The sequence below is a fragment of the Xenopus laevis genome, chromosome 1L (assembly GCF_017654675.1).
Source record: "Xenopus laevis strain J_2021 chromosome 1L, Xenopus_laevis_v10.1, whole genome shotgun sequence".
Taxonomy (NCBI): Eukaryota; Metazoa; Chordata; class Amphibia; order Anura; family Pipidae; genus Xenopus; species Xenopus laevis.
Window position 1 is genome coordinate 9,764,576 of NC_054371.1, and position 7,248 is coordinate 9,771,823.

The window sequence follows — 7,248 nt, forward strand, 5'->3', positions numbered from 1 at the left end:
AGGAAACTGTGTCCATGACAATCACTTTTGCTACACAGAAGCCAATGGTGGGAAAGAGAGCAGCCCAGGCAAAGGTGGTAGCCCCAAATATGTAGACCAATAAAATTGCCCATCATTGAGACTCGGTTCCTCTGTTTCGGTGAAGCTTTAGCACTGGGACCTGCCCTTCTGCTCTCTATTCTGTATCTTGGGATCCATATGGATCAGCGGCGCCAGTAACATCATATTAAAGTAGGGATGCACAGAATCCAGGATTTGGTTCAGGATTCAGCCACGATTGGGCCTTTTTCAGCAGAATTCGGCCGAATCCTTCTGCCCGGCCGAACTGAACCCGAATCATAATTTGTATATGGAAATTAGAGGCGGGGTCTGAAATCCCAAGACTTTTTGTCACAAAACAAGGAAGTAAAAAATATTTTCCCTCCCCACACCTAATTTGCATATCCGGATTCGGTTCAGTAATTGGCCAAATCTTTCGCGAAGGATTCGGGAGTTCGGCTGAATCCAAAGTAGCGGATTCGGTGCATCCCTATATTAAAGAGATACTGACAACTTTTTACATCATAACATTGTCAACAGGTTGAGGAACGTCAATGAACAATTCCCTATAAAAGCAGAACTTTCGGTGAAGAAATGATCAACATGAGCTATAGGTACATTTTAAAGTATATTAATATTTTGAAGAATATTATTTTAGTATCAGCTTAAGCAGCTAATGTTTCTGCCGCATCGGCATGTTGCCCCTCGGTTGCACTCATGTCCCATAATGCTTTGCAGTAAGGCAGAGTCAGGCTATTTGCATAGAGCTGTTTGTTTGTTTGTGCAGCATTAGCCCCGTTACTTTACTTAATCATATTTACAGATTTTTGCACTAGACAAACAAATGCTATTTTTGAGAACAAAGGCTGCCAGTTTGGCTCCTGCTCAGCAGCGCAAATCTCTTCCCCACTCCAGATTTTTATTTTCTCACGTGTGTCAGTAGCCAGATGCCACATCCCAGGTGCCGTCACACCTCCCCCTGTACTTTGGGGTTACTGGCAAGTGAATTCACTCAGCACATGTCACACCTTCCCCAACATCACTCCAACATCACTGCCTCCAAACTGCGACTCATGGAAACGGGCCCCTCAATAACTCCAGTCACACAGGCTGGAATCTTACCTTGGGGTGAGTGCTTATTTGTACCCTGGGTACCCCTGGAACTATAGCAGGGTGACTGTTACCCCAATGTTTCTATATATCTGTAACCTTGTTATGAGCTAAGGGGGCCCAGTCTGAAGGTCAGTTAGGGGGAGATTTGGGGTGAGTGATTATTTGTGCCCTGGGTACCCCTGGAACTATTGCAGGGTGACTGTTACCCCAATGTTTCTATATATCTGTTACCCTGTTATGAGCTAAGGGGGCCCAGCCTGAAGGCCCTTTAGGGGGAGAATTGGGGAAAATTCTTATTTGGGCCCTGGGTACCCCTGGAACTATTGCAGGGTGACTGTTACCCCAATGTTTCTATATATCTGTAACCTTATTATGAGCTAAGGGGGCCCAGTCTGAAGGTCAGTTAGGGGGAGATTTGGGGTGAGTGCTTATTTGTACCCTGGGTACCCCTGGAACTATAGCAGGGTGACACCCCAATGTTTCTATATATCTGTAACCTTGTTATGAGCTAAGGGGGCCCAGTCTGAAGGCCAGTTAGGGGGAGATTTGGGGTGAGTGTTTATTTGTGCCCTGGGTACCCCTGGAACTATAGCAGGGTGACTGTTACCCCAATGTTTCTATATATCTGTAACTTTGTTATGAGCTAAGGGGGCCCAGTCTGAAGGTCAGTTAGGGGGAGATTTGGGGTGAGTGTTTATTTGTGCCCTGGGTACCCCTGGAACTATAGCAGGGTGACACCCCAATGTTTCTATATATCTGTAACATTGTTATGAGCTAAGGGGACCCAGTCTGAAGGCCAGTTAGGGGGAGATTTGGGGTGAGTAATTATTTGTACCCTGGGTACCCCTGGAACTATAGCAGGGTGACACCCCAATGTTTCTATATATCTGTAACCTTGTTATGAGCTAAGGGGGCCCAGTCTGAAGGTCAGTTAGGGGGAGATTTGGGGTGAGTGCTTATTTGTACCCTGGGTACCCCTGGAACTATAGCAGGGTGACACCCCAATGTTTCTATATATCTGTAACCTTGTTATGAGCTAAGGGGGCCCAGTCTGAAGGTCAGTTAGGGGGAGATTTGGGGTGAGTGCTTATTTGTGCCCTGGGTACCCCTGGAACTATAGCAGGGTGACACCCCAATGTTTCTATATATCTGTAACCTTGTTATGAGCTAAGGGGGCCCAGTCTGAAGGCCAGTTAGGGGGAGATTTGGGGTGAGTGCTTATTTGTACCCTGGGTACCCCTGGAACTATAGCAGGGTGACACCCCAATGTTTCTATATATCTGTAACCTTGTTATGAGCTAAGGGGGCCCAGTCTGAAGGCCAGTTAGGGGGAGATTTGGGGTGAGTGCTTATTTGTGCCCTGGGTACCCCTGGAACTATAGCAGGGTGACACCCCAATGTTTCTATATATCTGTAACCTTGTTATGAGCTAAGGGGCCCAGAACCCGTGAGTAGAATTGATCTGAGAGAAGGGGTTGAACCTCATGGAAGTCTTGTATCAGTCGGGATAGTTACGTTTTCCTCGCCTCTCTGGAATGCATTCCTGGGACAGATTGCGGCTGGAGAATTTTGGACAAGTTGGCTCATGTTTATATGACACTGTCCTGGCTCATTAGGGCCACAAGCAGTTTGGAGCCAATATCCTTTAACTGGTTGAATGATTTATAGAGCGGGGCCAGGAATATCATGTTTGGGAGGGGCTGTCTGGCAATGATATAGAGTTGGGGTACACGTGACTGACAGGTTGAGGGGGGACAGTGGATGGAATATTTTTAGGAAAGGGAATGTACTGGTCTTGCTGGAAATGAACTGGTTTGTGTGCCCGACAGTTAAGGGAAAAGCTTGGCAAGGAGACAATAGTTAATTACTAAACAACAAGTAGAAATATAATGGGGAACGTTGGGCCTGTAGGGATATGTTCTTATACACAGAGCTGGGGGCGGGACAATGACTTGTGTACAAACAGAGCTTCTGTCTGGCTGGGGGTCACTGACCCTAGGGATTATGAATGCAGAGAGGTGCTGAGCAGTTACATGTTCTCTATGAGACAGAGATGCCCCGGCCTTTCATGTGACAGTTAGGAGAGTGTGTAGGTAAAACTGGCGGCTAATTGCTGCTGACATTTAATCCCCAGCCCAGGTGTGAGGAGCTGCAGTTGCACAGACATTTACCTGGGCTGCCTCTCAACACAAACTGGGATGGGGGGGGGTCGGATCCTCTGATATAAACTGACAGGTACCGGCTGAACTGGAAACATGATCCAGAAGTACAAACGGACGCACCTGGAAACCCTATCCCTGCCTTGTGGAGTTGAGTTTGGCATCTCCTCATGGTGCCACTCCAGGGTCTCGAGTGGAATGGGGTGTCCAGGGGATGTGTTGGTTGCTATGGGTTACTAGACTGAGGCGATGCTAAACCACCCTACTATGTAACCTTTTCTGTATGTCACATGGAGAGAAAGGAGATCTCCCAGAGTTCTTTGCAACAGCTTGAAGTCCCTGAGGCTTTTCCCAGGTGCACCGGGATGGGACTTGTTTGTTTATTCAGTGGCTGAGCTGCTTAAATGGCTTGTTAGGGACCTGTTGCACGGCTACTATACATACGGCCACTACACACACGGCTACTATACACATGGCTACTACACACAGCTAGGGTTGCCACCTGCCAGTATTTTACCAGCCTGGCCGATAAAAATGTGGCTTGATGCCAATGTTATTAATAGGGAAAAACCACAAAAATATAGGAAGGCCAGTATTTTTTTCCAGAAAAGGTAGCAACCCTACACACGGCCACTATAGACACGGCCACTATAGACACGGCTACTATAGACACAGCCACTATAGACACGGCTACTATAGACACAGCCACTATAGACACGGCTACTATAGACACGGCCACTATAGACACGGCTACTATAGACACGGCCACTATAGACATGGCTACTATACACACGGCCACTATAGACACGGCTACTATAGACACAGCCACTATAGACACGGCTACTATAGACACAGCCACTATAGACACAGCCACTATAGACACGGCTACTATAGACACGGCCACTATAGACACAGCCACTATAGACACGGCTACTATAGACACGGCTACTATAGACACGGCTACTATAGACACAGCCACTATAGACACGGCCACTATAGACACGGCCACTATAGACACGGCCACTATAGACACGGCCACTATAGACACGGCCACTATAGACACGGCCACTATGCAAATAGAACTGCCATCTGCCCCCCCGCCCATAGATCTGCCATTTTGTGTGAGAAAGAAAAGACGGAGGCAAGTAATGCACATGATTTTATTATATATATATTGATATCTATATCTCAGTGTTGTACAGTGAAAGAGAAAGGTGCCAATTGCTCATCAGATAGAGGTATATGTATATGTGATTAGTTTCACATTACTTGGAAGACTCACACAAGAACTGCTGGCACATTCTATACCCACAATGCCAAGCTCTGCAGTGCTAGTGCCCTCGCCTAAACATGGCCCTGTGTATGGATGCTGGGAATTGTAGTCCAACAACAGCAGCAAAATATCCACCAATGACACTTGATTTAGTCAAATCAAGAGAGATATGGAATTCAAGCAAATCTTATTAGTCCTATTGTGTAAATATCCCTATAACCAGCAACCGCCTTCATTTGTACCCCCCGACTGAGTCTGTGACCCTAAAAATGTTCAATATGGCTACCATGGTAGTTACACATCTGTGCCAGGCTATTGTGCCAGGGTATTAGTTACACAGCAGTGCCAGGGAACTGTACCAGGGTATTAGTTACACAGCAGTGCCAGGCTATTGTGCCAGGGTATTGGTTACACAGCAGTGCCAGGCTATTGTGCCAGGGTATTGGTTACACAGCTGTGCCATGGTATTGTACCAGGGTTTTAGCTACACAACTGTGCCAGGCTATTGTGCCAGGGTATTGGTTACAAGTATGTGCCAGGCTACTAATGCAGTATTGCAGATGTGGGAGCAGCATTTTGCTTTCCAGTTGGAAGGAACAATGAGATTGGTGTATAATTCAGATATAAATATGGCTTATTTGTATAAGGCCCAGCTTAGAAGTCTGAGTCCCTGAGGGTGGGAACAAGGCTCCTCCCTGTGATTGCTATTGGCAGTGCCCTTGTGCCACCTATAGTACGACTTTCATCAAGCACACGAGGAAACTCTCATTGTTACACACAGGGGCCCCAAGAATGGGGAGACAGCGGGATGTAGGGGTGAATGCCCAAATACTGCCAACAATATGCCCACGTGTGAGAGTGGGGTGTGAATACGGGGCTGGGGTGTATCAGTGGCTGTATCAGCCCTTCACCTGAAATGAACCTTATTCTCCAGATAAAACAAGAAGCTGGGGGCTCAGCGGTGTTTTTCCATGTTGTCCCTGTGGTGAGCGAGTAATTAACACACAGAGAAATCAATTAGTCGCAGAGGAAGGAATGACATATTTGGGGCTGAGGTGAGCGAGTCCCAGGCAATTCCCCCGTCCTACAGTCCCCGGCCTCCTAATTACACACACTTTTAATTAAATATGTGCTGTACTATTATTAACTGCTGCATCTCATATACCTATACTCATACCCACAAATATAAGGGCGGGGTAATCCCTAGCCCCGCCCACTGCGACTCACCCGTTAACCGAGACATACTTAAAGGGGTTGTTCGCCTTTTAATATTAGATTCTGAGACAATTTGCTATTGGTTTTCATTTTTTTAATATTTGTGGTTTTTGAGTGATTTAGCTTTTTATTCAGCAGCTCTCCAGTTTGCCATATAAATAAGAGAGAGGACCTTACAAGCCATTTGTTTTTTTTAGATAGGGTCAGTGACCCCCAGTTGAAAGCTGAAAAATCTGAAGAAAAGGCAAAAAATTCAAGAACTAAAATAAATAATGAAGACCAATTGAATAGTTACTTAGAAATGACTACTCTAGAACATACTAAAAGTTAAGTGAAAGGTGAATCACCCCTTTAACGATGTCAAGTTTATACATCTCCGGACACAATTCAGCTCTGGTAGGATCACATCCAGTCTGTGGGCCTGCAGTTGGTCAGTGCATGCAGTTTCCTTATCTCTGATTGGCTGGGCTCAGACACTAGATTTCCTGATATGAGGTTTGGCCAAGTTACTCATGGCTGGACAGACTTGCCATAAGCACAAGGGTACGTACAACTGATTTGCCCTTGGGGTAAAAGATCACTTGTTTCGTTACCTGAACTGGTGAATGGCTCGGTGCACCCTGAGTTTGACTCATGCCTATAGAATGTTCCTCACTGTGTATCTTGCACCAGTAAGTAGAGTGTAGGAGTCGGCCACTTGGAGAGTGAAGATTGCTCTGATGTCCAGGTCACGGGATAGTCACGCACCATGATCACAGCACCTACAATGCTCCATGTTTTAGTCCCCGTGGTCTTGTCTCTGGCTAATGCCCATCCTATAAGAAGCCTTGAGAGGCCAGACGTTCTCTCTCTGAAGAAGCTGCTTCATTTATTTTGAGTCTGTTGCACTGGAGCCGCATCACAGGCCATAATCTGGCAATGAACGTCTGTTGGCACAGCTGTAACATTTTGGCACGATTTAGGCTTCCAATCCATTGACTCCATAACAAAACGGACATTGGCTTGAATGCAGAAGACCCCTGAAGTATATCTACCTTATGTGACATCACTGCCCCTGAGGTTAGGGGTTCATTACAGGTAAAGTCCGTGTTATGCAAATTAGCAGATTATTATATTAAAGAATATGTGAGAAACTCAAATCAACCATGGTACATTCTATCATAATGGAATATTCTGTGGATTTCCTTGTAGCTGATTAGATCATGGGACGGAGCCCAGGCTGTAGGAACGTGATTGTACATGAAATGGAAGTAGGAACGTGGTTGTAGAAGGTATGGAATTTTGGCTGTAGGAACGGGATTGTAAATGGAATCTTGGGTGTAGGAACGTGGTTGCACAAGGTATTGAATCTTGACTGTAGGAACGTGATTGTACATGGCATGGAATCTTCGCTGTAGGATTGTGGTTGCAGAAGGCGTGGAATCTTGGCTGTAGGAACATGGTTGCACA